Source organism: Ovis canadensis, chromosome 2 (genome assembly GCF_042477335.2).
Source record: "Ovis canadensis isolate MfBH-ARS-UI-01 breed Bighorn chromosome 2, ARS-UI_OviCan_v2, whole genome shotgun sequence".
Lineage (NCBI taxonomy): Eukaryota > Metazoa > Chordata > Mammalia > Artiodactyla > Bovidae > Ovis > Ovis canadensis.
In genome coordinates, this window is record NC_091246.1 from 140781999 (window position 1) to 140800410 (window position 18412).

The following is an 18412-nucleotide window of genomic DNA, read 5'->3' on the forward strand; positions in this document are numbered from 1 at the left end:
TAAAAAAATGACTGAAAATATATGGGGAGAAGTGATAAGTCTTCTGTGCAGAAAAATTCAAAATAATTTATATAGATACTCCACCCTTAAGCTTTCCTCTCCAAAGTGTAATAGTATAGAAGAGGGTGAGGAGCAACCTTCCATGGAGAATCATGACAAACATTACGCTGGGTGATCAAGGCCGTAATCAACAGTGTTAAATTACATTGACAGGAAATATGCATGATGTAATGTGATTAAAATGGCATGTTACCTCTGTGGTCTTTCTCTAAACAACCCAATCATCCTGTCTGATGATGAGAAAAACATCAAACAGATCCCAATTGTGGAACCTTCTACAAAATGCCTGACCAGCACTCCTCAGAACTGTCGAGGCCATCAAAATCAGGGAAAGTCTGAGAAACTGCCACAGCTAAGAGGAGCCTAAGTAAGCTCGATGACTGAGTGTAACGTTGCATCCTGGATGGGATTTCTGGGACAGACGAAGGACATGGGGAAAAATTAAGAAGACCTAAGATCATGGCATCTGGTCCCATCACTTCATGGCAGATAGTTGGGAAACAGTGGAAACAGTGGCTGACTTTATTTTTCTGGGCTCCAAAATCACTGCAGATGGTGATTGCAGCACTGAAATTAAAAGACGCTTACTCCTTGGAAGGAAAGTTATGACCAACCTAGACAACATATTAAAAAGCAGAGGCATTACTTTGCCAACAAAGGTCCGTCTAGTCAAGGCTGTGGTTTTTCCAGTGGTCATGTATGGATGTGAGAGTTGGACTGTGAAGAAAGCTGAGTGCCGAAGAATTGATGCTTTTGAACTGTGGTGTTGGAGAACTCTTGAGAGTCCCTTGGACTGCAAGGAGATCCAACCAGTCCATTCTAAAGGAGATCAGTCCTGGGTGTTCATTGGAGGGACTGATGTTGAAGCTGAAACTGCAGTACTTTGGCCACCTGATGCGCAGAGCTGACTCATTGGAAAAGACCATGATGCTGGGAAAGATTGAGGGCAGGAGGAGAAGGGGACGACAGAGGATAAGATGGTTGGATGGCATCACTGACACAATGGACATGGGTTTGGGTGGACTCCGGAAGTTGGTGATGGACAGGGAGGCCTGGCATGCAGCGATTCATGGGGTCGCAAAGAGTCGGACACGACTGAGTGACTGAACTGAACTAAAATAACCTATGGTCCTTAGTTAATAATGTATCAGTTTTGGTTTCTTAATTGCTATTTATCTGTCATATTAAATGTAAGATTTTAACATCAGGGAGCTTGGGTACAGAATGAGAACCCAACTGTCTTCTTGATTTTTCTGTAAATCTACAACTGCTTTAAAAGACAAAGTTGTTAAAATTCTTTTAATGCCTAAACAGAAAAAACAAAAATCATGGACAGGAGGCCAGGTTAGGGAATTTTAAGGGAAATTAGAATGTATTTTGTTGAGACCATTGAAAATTCCACACAGAGCATGATTGAAGTAGAACATATGTAACTGCTTAGTTAAAAAAAAATGGAACTGGCAGCTTAGCCCAGAATATGACACTTCTAAATATATTCAAGTTGATTCATTATTATTTATCATCCATGGAGTATTTTGTTTTTCCAAGATGGCCAAGTTTTACCATTATTCTTATTTTAAAGTGATGGCTGTGCTTTTAGCCATGTTGACTCAGATGGCTAATCTAACTGTACAGTTCAGTCAGAAAACCAGCCATCAGCTGTCAGAATGGTAAAAACAGTTATGTGTTTTTTCAAAGCCAGAAAGGCACTCATGTGGTGAGACTGCAGAGTTTCGTGTTATCCGAAGTCCTGACTCCCAGGATCCATTTCCTCACTTGGTGTTCTCACATGGAAAACTTCTTTGGGGAATTATAGGGTCATATTTTCAAGACTTGGAACAGTAGGTTTGTCTACAGTTACCTTTATAAAAAAACAACTAAAAGAAAAAAAATCCCTTTAAAATCATTAAAAAAAAAAAAATTACGCCAGGGTAGCCAAATAGAAACAGTCACTGGGGTTTCTGCACTGAGTCAGGTTGTATAAATTACAGACTATTTTCCCCTTGCTCCAGGACATTGTTTTACTTCCACACACCACTGCCTACATCCATAAATTCCAGTGTGTTGGCCCTCCAGAGAGCTCGAGGAATTATAAAAGGAGACAGGAGGGGACTCACCACAGGAACAAGCAGGCTAGAATGGCACCCTTGAGCTTCCTGCTTGGTCCTGCCTCGGCTGTGCTCCAGGCCTCGCCGCTGCTCGGAGCACAGAGGGGCACTCTCCCTGGTGCTCTTGGCAGGCCAGCATCAGGGCCCCCCACAGCCAGGGCTCACATGCCACCTGGAACCCCATCCCTCCCACAGGAAGATGAAGTCAACCCTTTCAGGGGAAACCAAAAGGCTGGCAGATTTTGGAGACTAGCGAGGGGGGAAATGTGTACCAGTTATGTAGCCCTGGGAGGCAGAGAGTACCGTGGCTTTGTTTGCTGAACCCAAAGTTAGGGCACACTGTCCGACAGCGGGACTAACTAGACTGGACGTGAACTTGAGACTGGCCCAGGGTACTCAGGCTGAGTGGCCCTTGTGGCTGCACGAGGCGGAAGAACGTGAGCCAGGCCCTGGGTGTGCTCGTCCGTGCTGGTGCCCTCCAGAGAGGATCCTGGGGGCGCCCTGGGTGCAGCACATGGCCGCCCTTCCTCAGCAGTCCCCAGGGCCATGGCGCTGGGCACATTCTGGTGACAGGCTGGCGCCCAAGCTCCAGGCTCCACTGTGAGCTGGCTGCCCTTCCCAGGGGCCACCCTTCCCCAAGGTGGGGCTACAAGAGCCTCGGTCTGTCCCTTTCTCCCCCTCCTTATGGCATCAGAAGAGCCAGGAGCCCAGACACCACTGTCCCCTGCCTCCCCCACCCCACCCCCTTGCTTCTCTCCTCTTTACCTGAGCCCTGGGGATGTCTGAGGCCAGCTGGGGACCCCTGTGGGGACACAGCCATTTCTTGAGACACAGGGTTACCCCAGTGTGAAGTAGGAAGGGAGGCGAACTTATCACATGTCTCTGACTGCTCCTTGAACGAGTCAGAGAAGGTGCAGTGAGGAAGTCTGATGTCACATGCAAGACTTACAGGAAGCCGACTGCAGGACGGCAGGGGAGCTTGAGAACTTGGCCGTTTTCAGCGGATTAGAACAGGTCAGTGCTCCTTCTTTCCCCCCGAAAAATCTTTCATAGCCACTCTAAAATACCTAACTGGTTCTCTTTCCTTAAACTGCCGTGAACGCTTTTTTGCGACATGAAGAACTTGCTCCAGCTTTGAATGTAGGAGCCAGGGTGTAGCTGGTGGCCATGCGCTGTCAGAGGAACAAGCATCAAGCCCTTATCACGAAAATGAAATTCTCAGAGCCTCTTGCTTCCCTTTTCAGAACTTCTGTGCCCTAAAAAACAAACCTTTACATGGTCCTTAAATTACTTATTTCATGGAATTTAGCTAAGCCTCTCATCAAGTTCACCTGTTAGCATAAACCGGGACACATCAGCTTGTGTTTGCAGGCAGTCACAGGGTGTTCAGAGGGCAGTAGAAAATGCAGCAGTATTGTGTGGACAGACAGGCTACAAGACTGTGCAAAGGTCTGCTGCTTTTATGCACTTTTTTCTTCTGATGGAATGAATCTTTTGGCTTGTAGTTGCTGTTAAAATTGTTTCTCATATCTTTATAAATTCTTAAGTTCCCTTAAAATTTTTTTTTTACTCTCTTCCTTCCTACTTGTCTTCTACTGTTGTTTTAAAAATTTCCTTCTTTTATTGAAAATAGAAGTAAAGGGATGCGGGCAGTTTGAATGTGGGATGAGGAAGTCCCCTGCCTGCCCTGCCCCCACCCCGGGTTCTGCGAACATGGCTTGGAGCTGTCACGTTCTGGGTGTGCAGAGCCATGAGGTCTGCCTGCCACCAGAGCTTTGTGTCTTGAGCCTGTACTTCTCCAGAGAGGAGGAAGGCGTCTACGGCAGAACCCAAGAGATGGTTGAAGCATTGGACATTAGAGCCCAGATACACCTAAACGGCCCAAGAGTATTCGTCTGATAGCCCTTGTGGGGCAGTTTAATAAGGAACTTTCAATAAAAGGCTCTTACACAATGGCCTGCCACTTTCAGACCCGAATGAAAAAGGAAAATGTCTCAAATCTGAGTGACAGGAAGGAAGTCACTACCTTCTTGGGCTCTTATTAAGCACTAGAACAGGTTAGCCAGTGTCGAGTTTCTTTTCTGGACCATTTGAAAACAGACTGATCTTCTTTCGTAGCTACGTTCATGTGTTAATAGAGGTAGAGAGAGAAAAGCAGAGAAGAGCCCAGGTTTGGGAGCTTCCTGTTTCCTGTCTCCCTTCCAGCCCAGAGGGCTCTACAAGGGTCTGCTGAAAGACGACAACAGTGGGGTGAGGGGTTAGCAGACTCACGTGTTGTTTATATCCTAGGAATGCAAAATAACCAAAACTATGAGGCAAGAGAAAATTGTTGATGATGTCCTCAGATTGCCACATTTTTTTCATTTTTTGCTACTACATTGTGCAAGAAGACGGGAGGAAGCTGACAGACTGTGGGAGGACTGGAAGTTAGAGATCTCAGGCCTAGTGCTTTTAGAAACCCTATACTGGCTCTGAGGGAGGCAGCCCGTGTTTCCAGTCTCCATGGACTTTCTTGCTACTGGAGTCCTCTGCACAAACAAATGCCTAGAGGAGCCACATGGAAGGGAACTGCGGTGGGGAGGTCTCTTGCATATGGCACCAGGCGCACCCCTGAACAGCAAAAAGAGGCTTACATCTTCGTGGTAGCTGGACATGCCTAGAAGGAGCTCTTTCAGTTTTGTTTCGATTTTTTAATTGGTCCTAGAGGTTTATTGTTCAGAGAGTTTTGTATTCTGCTAATCTGCTGCTCATAGCAGAAAAGGGTTTTTTATTTCTTTAAATGCTTTCCAGATGGACTTGACATCTTTTTTTGGAATGCGTCCTTCTGAAAGCTCTTTCCCTTTCTCCTTGGGGCATCTGTTCTCTGCCCATCCGTTCCTCTAGTTTTCCACATTCCCTGTGTTCCTTTATGTTTGAGATACAAGACAAGGTTTATAAAGGGTTGTTATTGAGCAAAGTCTCTGATCCCCAAACCTGAAAGTGGTTCTAAAAAAAAGGACTCAGAGGAGCAGAAGGTGCTAGATCCTGTTGGATGGTGGATAACACCTGGAATGTTAATCTCACATGTAATTCTTAGACAGGAAGTGCCGCCACTTCAATGTGGAGGTCAAAAGTAGAAACATAAATGATGACCTTATACCTGGAGTTGAAAAATGCTGAATTTTATGGGGAGGGACTACATGGGCATGTCACTGAATTCTCTAAATAAGAAGAGGAAGGGGCTGACTTCTCAATCCCTCTTCTCCTGGACCCTGACATAAAGGCAGGCCTCTTTTCCCCAGAATCTCAGATAATACAGGGTAACACTTCAGAATCAGCATCTACAGATATTGGAGAGGCTTGGGCTTCAGAGAGTGAAAGGGTGAGGTATACAAAATATTCATGCTGGTAGAGAAGAAGGAAATAAAGCTGATGAGTGCAGCCTTTGCAGTTGAATTCATCCTTGGCCGTCTTTCTGCGCTGGCATCAGCAGGCAGGTCTGTAGGCCATCTATCGCTCTGGGCTTTTTCAGAGAAAAGTTCCTGGGCATGGGAGAGGTATTGTTATCATCACTGCCATACTGGGAGCATAGATTTGGTTTTTCAACTGTGGTAAAATACACATAAAATTTACCATCTTTATTAAGTGTGTAGTTCAGTAGCATTAGCTGTATTTACCTTGTACAGCTCACCTTCGGAGCTTCTTCATTTTGAGAAATGGATACTCTGTAGCCATGAAACAACTCTCCGTTTCCCCTCCCCCCAGCCCCTGGCACCCACACTCTGCTTTCTGTTTCTGTGAGTTTGACTACTCTAGATACTTCATATAAATCATACAATATTTGTCTTCTTATGACTGCTTTATTTCACTTAGCATAAAGCCCTCAAGGTTCATCCATGTGGTAGCATGTGTCAAAATTTCCTTCCTTTGTAAGGCTGTATAGTGTAGTCTGTTATATATACCACATTTTCTTTATTCATTCATCTGTGGGTGACATTTAGCTTACTTCTGCCTTTGGCTATTTGCTGCTGTGAGCAGGAGTATATGCATACCTGTCTGAGATACTGCTTTCAGTTCTTTTGTATATATACCCCAAAGTGGTATTGGTGAATCATATGGTATTTCTATTTTTCATGTTTTGAGGAATTGCCATACTGTTTTCCATAGCAGCTGTGCCTTTTTACATTCTCACCAACAGTGCCCCAGGGCTTCCTTTTCTCCAAAACCTAGCTAATACTTGTTAATTTCTGTTTTTTTTTTCCTCCCATTGCAGCCATCCTAAAGGATGTAAGATGATATCTCAGTTTTGATTTGCATTTTTCTAACAATTAGTGATATTGAGCATCCTTTTATATGCTTGTTGGCATTTGTATATCATCTTTGGAGAAATACCTGTTCAAGCCCCTTGCCTGTTTTTCAGTGAGGTTCTTTGGTGTTTGGTTGTTGAGCCTTAAGGTTCTTTATATATTCTGGATGTTTAGAGGACAATAGATTTTTTAAAGTATTACATGTGCAGGTTCTAATTTTCGTATCGTCTACTGGCACCAGCTGCCTCCTGTGACCTCCACCCTTGGGAAAGAGCTTGAATTTCAATAATATTTTTTTTCAACAGTATAAGTTTTATCTTAACTCTTCAGAGTGCTACACAAAGTCTCAGCTTATAAGCAGTTTGGTTTTTGAAAACTGACAAAAGTGAAGGGAAGGGAAAGAAAGGGAAGAGCTTAGGGTAGTGGTTTTTATTCTTTCTATACTTTATACTTTTTTAGCTATGTAAACTTCAGGAAAAAGCCTTATCCTCAATTCTGTTGACTAAAACTGAACTCCGTGCTGGGATAAAAATACTTTCTGAGAATCATCCAGTAATTATGTCTTCCTATACCACCCTCCCTCCAAATGCACAGACTCAAAGATACCTCAGATTACAAAACCATTGTCATTTTTCTTCATGAATGCCTCAAAAAAAAAAAAAAAAAAGGTATTTTGCTTCTGGGTAGTAAGGACCCAAAGAGGAATTAAGCTGTTGTCCCAGGAAAAGGAACAAGAGCAGTGGGACTCTTCTGGAGTTGTGGCCATGGTGTTTGTTTCGAGTTCAGACTTTCAGGAAGGAGCTGGTAGGGAAGATGTGATGGGCAGAGGAATACTGCTGTGAGGACTGCTTTTGCTGGAGGCACTGACTCCTAAATGAAGTACCGTTGAGATGAGGGAACGGACTGCCTGTGTACCTGGCTGATTCTTGCCTCTGCCATTTCAGTTTCCCTCCACGTCTTCATCAGTTAGAAAATTGGTGCTCTTCTCCACCCGTCTCAAAAGGGTATTGGAAAATGACCAAAATGCTTGGATTTGTTTGTTGGTGAGAGAGAAAACTTTTTCTCAATAAATAAATAAATAAACAAGGTGAATCCTGGAGGTGGAACCCTGTTATGATGCAACAAATGAGCAAACTTCAGCAGCAACTCTTCCTGGTGTACATGACGTCCTATGCCAGTTTCACCAGGAGGTATTCATACACCACCACCATTGTAATTTCTCAATACTAATTAGAAGTTACTGCTTTGAGACTAACTAGCTGGATACTTACCAGAGTGTCTGTTTTTGATACTTTCTGGTATGAGTTAGGCTTGCTTCCTACTTTTGTTTGTGTCTGGGTTTTAATAATATGTCATATTTTAGGTTCACTCATTGTATTGGTTTGTAATCATAGTGTGACTTAAAAACAAACAGTCTTTTGTTTTTTTTTAATATTAAGATACATGTTTGCACACACACATGCAGCCACCCATACATACATGTTGTTGTTGCTAAGTTGTGTCAGACTCTTTGGGATCCCATGAACTGCAGCATGCCAGGCTTCCCTATCCTTCACTATCTCCTGGAGATGCTTCCCCAATTAAAAGTCATTAGATGATATCTTGGCACCTACAATTATTTAGAATATGCTGCTAACTTCAAGCTAGGAAGTTATTCATGTATTATGCCTATAGATTTATTTGGACGGTCTGCTAGTGAATTGCTATTCTTTCAATAAATACCTGACTTTTTAAGGGGTGGTTTGGAGCATTTTTTATTTCCAGGCTGGCTACAAAAAGATCTAGTCTTCCTTGAAGGCTTTAGAGACCTGTAGAATGATCCTGCCTCCTCGAAACTGGGTGTGGGACCAGTGGAGGGGCTGCCCAATACCTCAGCAGCTTGCTACGCAGACAGCTGCACAGAGGGCGCCAGCTCCGCCCTCTCACTGCGGTGTGGCTTCTTAGGAAAGTCTCAGTTCCAGAAGTCATTTACCCAACTGAGCATTCTTGATGGGCTGCCACCAGGGCTTTGCCTGAAAGCTCTTTCAAAGCAGACTTGTGCCTTCACTCTTTCCTTCCTTCCTTTTGTATGCCCCTCTTCTTTCTGTGCTTAACTCACTCCCGCCTAAAATGCCCACCATCTCCTGAAAACTGAGGCTCTGGAAGGAACTCACCTGCATGGACAGCTTACTTCCTCCCCCAGCCCTGCCTCTAAGCTTTATGTTCTACTTCCTTGGAGCATTTAATGCTTTTCCCTGCAAATCAAGGCTGATGAATAAGCACAGTTGCCAGAATCAAAGTGTTTGAGAGGTTTTATGTAGGGAAAATAATTGGGGAGGAAATAATGTTATTATAAGATAGATCGTGGTGAATCTGGAAGGGTAGACAGTTTGCTTTTAAAAAACTGCTTTTAAGGATTCATAAGGAAGTAGCAATAGGGGAAGGGGAATTGAAAAGGCCAGAGGATAATTTGCTCCAAAAGACAAAAATGTTAGGTTATTCAAAAACCATTTTTTTCTCTTACTTCAGTGCCAGGAACATCTGGCCTTGGGGAAAGTTTCAGAAAGAGGATTTTGGATGCTGTTGTCACTATTCAAAACTTAAAGAGATAGGTGAAAAAAACAGAACCCTGGGTTTTTAGAAATAGAAGGAACCTTCACGGGTTCAATCACTGGCTCAGACAGTGAAGAATCTGCCTGCAGTGCAGCAGACCAGGGTCCCATCCCTGGGTCAGGAAGAGCCCCTGGAGAAGGAAATGGCAACCCACTCCAGCATTCTTGCCTGGAGAGTTCCATGGACAGAGGAGCCTGGCAGGCTACAGTCCATGGGGTCGCAAAGAGTCAGACAGGACTGAGAGACGAACACACATAAGTCACAGGTTCAATCCCCTCATTTTTAGATTTGGAAACTGAGGCCCAGAATGGCTGGGAGATTTGTCTTGGTTGAAAGAGCTAGTTAGTGACAGTGGTGGGCGTGGGTCAAGCCTCCTGACTCTGGCATGGGCAGCAGTGTTGAGAACTCCCAAGGACTTGACATTGATGTCAGTGCCCCTCTGAGCTCTACAGAGGCCAGACCCGTGCCTAAAAAGGGGCAGGCCAAGAGACTGAGGAGTTTATGAGCTCACAAAATGCCAGCTAAGTGACCTGTGTTTCTGGAAGGAGCCACAGTAATATGGGTGTAACCCTGACAGTAGACGCCTAATCTATCCTACCTGGAGAAAGTTTGTATGCATGATGGCTCCCATGGAGCGAAGAAAAAGACAGCCCAGAAAGGAAAAGTCCCCAGTGTTGCCCAGGTGTGGCCAAAAAGAGAGACCCTAAATATTGTGGACAGGACTGTAGAGTAAGAGGGGGTTGTCCCTGTGTACCATGGATGAAGATTAGGACTCACCATGGCCCAGATTAAGTAGCCTTCAAGAGGCTTACTCAGCCTTAGCCCTGATTCCAAGATCCCTTCAGAAAAAGTACATCAGTTTCCTGGATACCATTATCTCAGAGGAGTATATTCTGGACAGTGGCCATCATACTGGAAAGTCATGCCATCATTTGTGAATTCTGGTGTGCCTGGGAGCCTCTCGCAAATTTGTAAGATGGGTCAGTCATTCTGAGTCTGAGCCCTCTGGCTCCCAATAAGAAGGAGATTTGGGGGCCTCTAGGTAAGAAGATTTGGGGACCTTTAGGTGAAGTCCCTGAGCTGGAAGTGTGGTGATCCACCCCCCGCCGCCCCCGGGAATGCCCCTCCACAGGGTCTTCCTGGGCAAGCAGCAAACTCTCCTCAGTGTCAGTCCTGTTTCTTTGTCCCTCTTCTTTAAATTGCCGAAAGTATTATAAAGAAAATAAAATGTAATATACAGGTCCTGCAATTGAACATTACAAGCCCTTTTTGGACTCTTGATATTTTATGGGTTTTTTTTGTTTTGTTTTGTTTGCCTTTCGAGGAGCATTTTCCCTTAATTCAGAAATATTTTTTGAGCACCTTCCATGTAGCTCTTATATTCTGGGTGGGAGATGTGGATAATAATAGTAAACCTAATAAAATAGGATGTTTCATAGTCTGTTCCAAGGTTAGAAAGTAACAAGGGCTGAGGAAGACATGCAGCAATGTAGGAAGGGCGGGAAGGCGTTGGTGGGCATACAGATTTAACTGGGGCAGGTAGGGTAATTGTCACAGAGAAGGTGGCATTGGAGTGAGAACTTGGAAAAGGTGAGAGAATTCGCCTTGCAGTTACCTAGGGCCTTGAGGCGGAGCAAATCTGGTATATTCAAGGAATGAGGAGGAGCTGGTGTGACTGGACACAGTGAGGAGGAGGGAAGTAGGGAGGAGTCCTGGAGGGCCTTATAGGCCCATGTAGGATGCTAGCTTTCACTCAAGAGTGAGGGGGAGCTTTGGGAGGACTTTGAGCCAGGGAGAGTTGATGCTCTGACTTTGCTCTTTAGAGGATGCCTCTGGCTCCTATGTTGAGAATACAGTACAGGAGAGCAAGAGTTGAAGAGAGAGGCCATTTCAATATCTGGTGAGAGATGACAGTGCTGTGGACCAGGGGGGCAACACTAGAGATGGTGAGGATTAATCAAGGTCTCTTTTTTGTTTGTTGTTTTTCTTGGTCAAAGTATTGTTGTTTTACAATGTTTATTAGTTTCTGGTGTACAGCGAAGTGATTCAGATATATATATATATATATATATATATATATATATATATATAATTATTTATGTGCTTTTCCATTATGGTTTATTGCAGGATATTGAATAGAGTTTCCTGTGCTGTACAATAGGACCTTGTTGTTTTTCCATAGTATATATAATGGTTTGCATCTGCTAGTCCCAAACTCCCAGTCTAACCCTTCCCACTTTCCTGTTGGCGACCACAAGTCTTCTCTGTGTCTGTGACACAGACATAGAGAAATGCTTTGAAGATATGTTCATTTGTGCTGCATTTTAGATTCTACATTTAAGTGACATCATATGGTATTTGTCCTCAGTCTGGCTTAACTTCGCTTAGTATAATAATCCCCGGTCCCATCATTGTTGCTCCCAGTGGCATTATTTCATTCCTTTTTGTGGCTGAGTAGTATTCCATTTATATGTGGACCACGTCTTCTTTGTCCGCACATCTGATGATGGACATTTAGGTTGCTTCCGTGTCTTGGCTATTGTGAATACTGCAGAGCCTGGTTGATTTGAAGGTGGAACAAAATTAACTGTTGGATTGAATGATGGTAAGTAGAAGAGAGGAATCAAGGAAGACTCCAAGGACTTTGCCCTAGGCCTAGGAGGAATCGAAGTGCCATCAGACTGAGATGAGGAAGCCTGTAAGTAGAGCAAGGTGGGTGGAGTGGAGGGCAGGTCTGTGGAGGTTAGCTTGTGCTGAGCATGGAGGTCTGTTAGATAGACAACACATGGAGGTGTTGAGTAGGCAGTTGGATATGTGTCTACACGTAGGAGATAGAATTCCAGAGGAACTTAGTCTTCCTTAATGGTCTTAATGGTTGGATGTTACTTCTAAATACATCTGCAACTTCTACAACTCCTACAAAAACACGAACTAGGACTCTGCTTAAGGACTTAGTCATTGATTTCTGAAACTGAAATCAGAGACTGTTTACTTAAGTAAATGAGAGTGGAAGGATCAGGATTTTTGTTTTAGGTCTTGCCTTTTACTGCTTAAGCCTCAGGGATTCCATATTTCTTTTTTTTTTTTTTTCCTGGCCACACCACATGCAGGATCTTAGTTCCACAGAGATCAGACTTGCTCCCCCTGCAGTAGAAATGCAGAGTCTTGATTACTGGACTGCCAGGAAAGTCCCCATCATTCTTATTTTAAGAAAAGAAATTTTTAGCAAAGTAGGCAAAAGCAAAGTTTATTTTTGTTCAGATGCTCAGTATTTAAACAAATCAAGTTTATCTTTGTGTTTCTGTCAAGACAACTGAAGAAAATCTTGTAAGGTTCTTTGCATCTTTTAATGTTTATGTATACATTACTATTATCTTGATAATTGAAGTTGCATTTATGGTAATTTAAGCAAATGTTAGCTAGTTACACAAATATGAATGAGTGAAAGTATGTTAGCTGTTTTCCTGGAAAAAAAGGAAATATGTTAACTTCACTCAGTGTGGAGAATTCTGAGTTCTCATGGGTTTGATCGAAGTCTGTACAAAACAAACATTTTGACCTCTAAATTCATTCTTTGTTTGCTTTTTAGTCAGCTTGGGTGAAATAAAGGGTGTATTTTTAAGAGACCTAAATTGGTTCACGGGAATGACACTAGCAGTTCCCACCTGGAACGGAGACTAAATGTTTCTATTCTCCGTCTTGTGCTGTGTCTCTTTAGACCCTCAACCAGGTGTTGTGTGGGATTTATTGAGATGACCAAAAAGTTCATTCCGATCTTTTCTGTACAATGTTACAAAAAAACATGAATGAACTTTTACCCAATCTAATACATTGCCTCAGAAGGGAAGGGACAGGGCTATAGTCCCTGGAGCCAGAATTCAGACCCAGGGCTACCAGTATCCAAAGCCTCCCCTACTCTGCTTTCCAGAAGCATCAGCAAAATAAACTAACCAGAGCATTTCAGTAAAATAATGTAGACCGAGTGGCACCATAGAATGACCTCCTTATCATGAATGAAAACAGGGGGCTCCTCTCAAAAATTTCAGGTAGTTGCTAAAGCAGTCGTTGAAATGAGAAGATACATGAGAAAAACTCTCTTTTTTCCATCTCTCCCCCATACAGTGGTGGGACTGCCTGGGTGGTGTGATGGCTGTGGGCTAAGAGCATGCCCCTCCATCAGCCCTGCAGGAAAACGCCCCACCCTCTCTGGAGTAGAAGTCCCCTGGAGCCAGCTGACAGCAGCTGTCCACACTGCTCCTGGAAGGCGCCTGGGAGCTGGGAGTCTGAAGCCAGCCAGCCCTGAGGAGGCCTGACAGGGGCTTCTGAGAGCCTTGGAAGTGGTCCAGGAACTGGAGGCATTGACCTCAGCTCCAGGCTTAGAAGGGCTGGACTCTGTCCCTCCAGTGCAAGCCAGACGGAGGGCTGAAGGGCAACAGGGTCAGTTCCCACACTGGAACCTTCCATGGGGACTGTGGGGAAGAACAGCCCCCACCTCAGCAGATGATGGTCAGACTGTTTGCCCTGGTGCAGCTGGGCTGGTTACTAAAACACTTAAGATGCTTCAAAACCTGTTGGTGACTCATTACCAACCTTAGTCACCCCAGTGCACTCCCAGCACCCCAAGACCTCTCTCATAATTCAGCAACCAAGGATTCGTGCCCGGCACAGCACGGGGTACCCCAGGACCCTGCTCCCGAATCTAACATTGTTTAGATTGGTTAGTGCCTTATGGGCTGTTAGATATTTTCACTGTAACTCTTGTCTCATCCCTACTAAAACAGAACACTGAGCCGGTGATGACAGATGTTTAAAAATTATTTACTTATTTAATTTTGGCAGTGTTGGGTCTTCACGGCTGCGCCCAGGCTCTCTCTAGTTGAGGAGCGTGGGCTTCTCATTGCAGTGGCTTCTTTTGTTGCAGAGCTCAAGCTCCAGAGCATGGGCTTCAGTGGTCGTGCCATGCGGGCTGAGTTGCCCCTTGACATGTGGAATCTTCCCAAACCAGGGATTGATCCCATGTCCCCTGCATTGGCAGGCAGATTCTTAACCGCTGGACCATCATGGAAGTCTGATTATTTTGATGGGGGCCCAGGAGGGCAACATTGAAACTATAATTGTTCCCCGAATCACTGGTTCTCTGCTCTGGGCCTGTGGTTAGCATCCCAGGCTATTTTTTTTATCATCTAGAAGGAAAGCATCTGCAGTGGCTGTCATTGGGAAGGTAATAAGTAGAGGTCACGCAGGGCCCCTAGAAACATAATTTTGTCTAGTGTTTTCAGGGGGCCCCAGTTTCAGAAGATTGGATTTTTTTAGGAATAGAACATCTCTCCTCCACTTGGTTTCTACTCCTCTCCTACCTGTCATGAAAAAAAATGGTTATCTCTGTGAAACATGGCTTGTTTGCCCCGCTAGAGCAGTTGCTGACCACCTGCCCAGAGGAGGTGAAAGTTTCATTATAAGCCAAGCTCTCCTAATCTTGATTTATTAGTGCCAAACACTTGCTTTTTGCAGCTGTGGGAACAGTTTTCAAAGCAGATTTATTTCTGAGTTGGACTAGCAGTACCACATGGTTAAGGGGAAAAAAAAAAAAAAGGATTCTTTCACAAACACAGCAAATGCCCACACATGGTGGTTCCAGGGGTGTGTGAGGAGTTGTTGTGCCCATCCACAAAGCGTCAGACTAATTTTTAGGTGGTTTGAGGTGTGCTGAGTCCTTTAACATGGGGTTGCGGGAGGGGAGGAGGGGGGTGGTTAACCTGAAATCAGTGGACATAATACATCTTTATTTCCGCTAGCCTCTAACTAAAAAATCTGCATTTCCCTCGAGTATGAACGTAGCCCACAAACTTCAGGAGTTGTAGCAGCATTTGTGACCGCATCCCCGATAGAAGTCATCGACATTTTACATCACTGAATGGTAGGCAGCTTCTAAGATGGTCCCCAAGGCTCCCCACCTCCTGCAATTCACACCCTTTTTTACATCCCTCCCCTTCATGTGAGCTAGATTAGTGACTCATTTATGGTGAACAAGATGAAGCAGAGAGGATGGCATGTCTCTTCTGAGATTTAATTATATGATTTCCATCTTGGGGGCTTTCTCTCACTCTCTTGCTCACTGTGAGGAGGGTCAACTACCATGTTCTAAACTGTCCCATAGAGAGAACCACACAGCCCAGAACCAAGGGAGACCTTTGACCCATAGCCGGCGAGGAACATGTGAGTGAGCTTGGAAGGAGAGTCTCCCCTACTTATCATGTCTGCTAGAAAAAATACATGATGACACCTGAGATTAATGGTTTCATGGATCTAGTTTCTTAGGATGGTGCTAAATTATGGCTTTGTATTTTTTTAAGGTCAGTTGACTTAAATAAAAATATTGAGTGAATGATCTAGTTTGGGTGGTATGCAGTCATCCCAGAATTATGAAGTTGGTTTGCAAATGTTTGACATTTGGGAACCACTGCCTTAGGAAACTTACTGGGAGGCCAGACGCATAAACAGATAAAGAGATAACAGTTCAAGTTCAGGAAGGGGGAGTGTAAGTTCAATCAGATTGCTTCCAGGGTATTTGATAACCTAACAGAGGGGTAGTCTGCACCTCTCCCAAACTTCCAGTCACATGTCACACTGCCCCTTTGCTGCTGCCCCCCAGAGCATGAGAAGGGGGAGATGGGATGGGGAGTGACTTGGGAGGCCCAACAGGTTCCTCATTGTCCTCTCATCTGTGAGATCAAGCTCTGTGTAACTTAATTTCCAGGCCTAGAAAAATGTTGGTGCCTGAATCACCTTTGTGGTCCACCATCTAGTCCTGCATAGTCCCGTGTGGTGACCACTTGAAATGTGGGTGATTAGAATTGGAGTGGGCTGTAGGTGTAAAGTATACGCAGGATTTGAAGACTTAGTATGGCAGGCTGTAACATATCTCGTTAGTAATCTTTACATTCATTCACGTTGAAATGATATTTTAGATATATGGGATTAAATAAAACATATTCTTAAAGTTAATTTCATCTACCGGTAGAGAACTGTAAATTGCATATGTGGCTGGCGTATTTCTAATGGGCAGCTGCTCTCCCTGCCTGCAGATGAGAGAAAGTACCCAAGTGTGTGGCGGGGGTTTTGGGGGTGGCGGAGGCGGGGAGGTGGCGGAGGTGGGGGGGTGGGGTGGGGTGGTTAGCCCTGTACTGATTGTGCTAACCTGCTGTGATTCTGCTTGTCCCTCCCTGATCTCCAGACTGTGCTTCCATTTGCTTTCTGGATATACTGGATATCTTGCCAGACCTCAAGCTCAATGCCCTTCCTCTAAAACCTGGGCCTCCTTCTGCCTTCCCCATCTCATAAATGGCACCCCCTGTCTAATCAATCTCTGTGTCTTGCTGTTTCTCAAATGACATGCTGTATTACTTGAATCCATCTCCCCTTTTATATTTCCTCTGCCTCTTCCCTGATTTACACCTTCAGAGACTGAAGGCTGGACCAGTGCAGGTGAGTCTCCTGCCTTTAAAGACTCTGGCCTTTCACCTCACTGCTGTCGAAGTGAACTGATAAAGCACGGATATGACTGTGGCACCACTGCTTAAACATCTTCCATGGGGCCCCAACACCTCCAGTTTGGGAGTCCAAATTCCTGAACACCATCCGACCCTAGAGTACCTTTCCAGCCAGCTGCGTCTCAGGAGCAGCTCTGCTCTCTCATGGCCAGGGAGGCTTCCCTCCCTCCTCTGCTTAGCAGACTGTCTTCAAGCACAGCTCCTCTGCAAAGCCTTCCATACCCACTGCTCTGCCACCCTTACGGCACCTTTGTCCCATGTCACCACCCCAGTCACATGCTTATGATTATCTGCTTACAATATCTTCCTGCCTCCCATCCCCCAAGAACAAACCCCTCTCTTCCTACCTTGGTATACTTCCCCCTGCTACCCCAGCACCAGTACAGTCCCTGGCCAGCATATCTTCTTAGCAAATGTTGGCTAGATGAGAAAATAATAGATCAATGCTGAATGTTTTCATGCTTGTGGGGAAAAAAATCTGTTGGAGATTTAAGCAAGGATCTCAAGATCAAAGTACTACTTAGATGTGAACTTTTGCTTTTGTCTATAAAACAAGTTATTCTGACTTGATGAAGATAAAATAGAATCTAGAACAGAAATGGTTTCCTTCTTGAAAAATATTGTATGCTTTTTTTCCTTTATGCTTTCACTCTGGTAACAATGGTTTTTGCTTCTGTTAAATTGTTTCAACCTATTCTAAAAAAATGACTCACAAGGCAAAACAATTAGATTCTAGTTCTAACTTGAATGCATTTCCCAGGTCCATAACCTCTGGGAGCTTTGGTTACCTTATTTGTAAACCGAAACAGTTTACTCAGTGATCTCTGAAGTAATTTCCATTTCTAAAATTCTAAAGCATTTTAAGGTTTCAAGGGCTTGAAGATGGGGCTGCTGATCATAGGCTTGTTTTACTCTTGTTTGTAAGCGACCCTTCTGACATTTACTCAGGAGTATAGAGTTTCAATATATATTCTGTTCTAACACATTGAAGAGAGCAGATTAAGATAAAACTCTTCTAAAACTGTAATATTCAGTGTTGGAAAGAATATGGTGAATAGGGCACTCCTTTATGATGCCAGAGGAAGTGTAAGCCCTTCGCACTGTGTTTCAAGAGAATTTAAATTGTTCAGACTGTTTGATTCAGTATTTTTGTTTCTGAAATTTATTCTGTGGCATAATCCTAGCTGAGCCCAAGAATTTGCATGTCATGATCCTGATATTGGCACATTTATAAAAGCAAAATAAGAGATAACTAGATGACCAGCAACAGAAGAATATTAAATAAAGTTTGGCATAGAATATCATGCAGTCGTTAAAAATCATGTTTTCCAAGAATATTTAGTGGCACGAAAGAATAACGAAAAACTGGATTCAAGAGTTGGATACATTATAATCCTAATTTTAATTAGGATTTATACACATGCACATTTCATACACACACACGCACATGTTTATATTTACATGTAGAGAGAGAAACAGGGACCTAAAAGAGATAATCCAAAGGGTTAGCAGAGTATACTTCTACTCAGTAGGAAGAGCAGGGTGCCGTTGGAGTGTAGAGGTGAGACAGTGTAACACCCCAGTGTCTGGGAGCTCCCGTCTTGCAAGTGCTACAGACATGTATGAGCATCATTTAGTGGTGATGGGGTTCCATACAGTGAGCAAGTAGCTGCCCGTGAGCTTCGGCAGGTCAGAGAAAAGGCCATGGTTCACACTCCTGAGCGGCCCTGCCAGAACCACTGCAGCTCTACAGCGTCTGGGGGGAGCACAGCAGCACCACCTCAAGGCACGTACTGTTTCCAAGCCATGCCCAGCC

At 44.2% G+C, this 18412-nt stretch overlaps 1 protein-coding gene across 2 annotated transcripts in view; it reads left to right on the forward strand.

The window, feature by feature from the left end:
• WIPF1 (WAS/WASL interacting protein family member 1) overlaps positions 1–18412 on the forward strand; it is a 111299-nt gene that overhangs the window by 26234 nt on the left and 66653 nt on the right. Inside the window, exon 1 of one of the 2 annotated variants that reach the window (XM_069577148.1) lies at positions 2639–3182. The exons of the other annotated variant lie outside the window; for it this stretch is intronic. The gene's annotated coding sequence lies outside the window, so the exon portion shown is untranslated. Of the gene's footprint in view, positions 1–2638; positions 3183–18412 lie in introns of those variants that run through there. 2 annotated transcript variants of the gene reach the window in all.